This window comes from Penaeus monodon, chromosome 29, assembly GCF_015228065.2.
Source record: "Penaeus monodon isolate SGIC_2016 chromosome 29, NSTDA_Pmon_1, whole genome shotgun sequence".
NCBI lineage: Eukaryota > Metazoa > Arthropoda > Malacostraca > Decapoda > Penaeidae > Penaeus > Penaeus monodon.
In genome coordinates this window covers 31099322-31099691 of record NC_051414.1, presented here as the reverse complement: position 1 = coordinate 31099691, position 370 = coordinate 31099322, and positions in this window count along the sequence as shown.

The following is a 370-nucleotide window of genomic DNA, read 5'->3' as shown; positions in this document are numbered from 1 at the left end:
GTTTTTTCAAAAATCCCGACGCCACGCCATGTCTTCCACGGGAAATACAGAGAAACGAAAATAAATGTTGATCTTCTTTCCGATTGTGCTGAAGCGTCTTGGTCTCATCATTGATGTTTTAGCATTTCCTTCTGATTTCTTTTTAATACTGATCATAATCAATTAATAAAAATTGATTGTAAAAGTATTACAGCTGATTATATCACTTCAACGATGAACCGCAGTTTAAATGCTATATGTTGTGTTCTTGACTACACCGAAATATGATGAGGATGAGGATATCGGAAAGGGAATTACATTTCGATGTGTAAAACGACTAATTCTTATTCATTTTTTAAACTGTTAAATGTAATGCTTTGATACTGTGTTT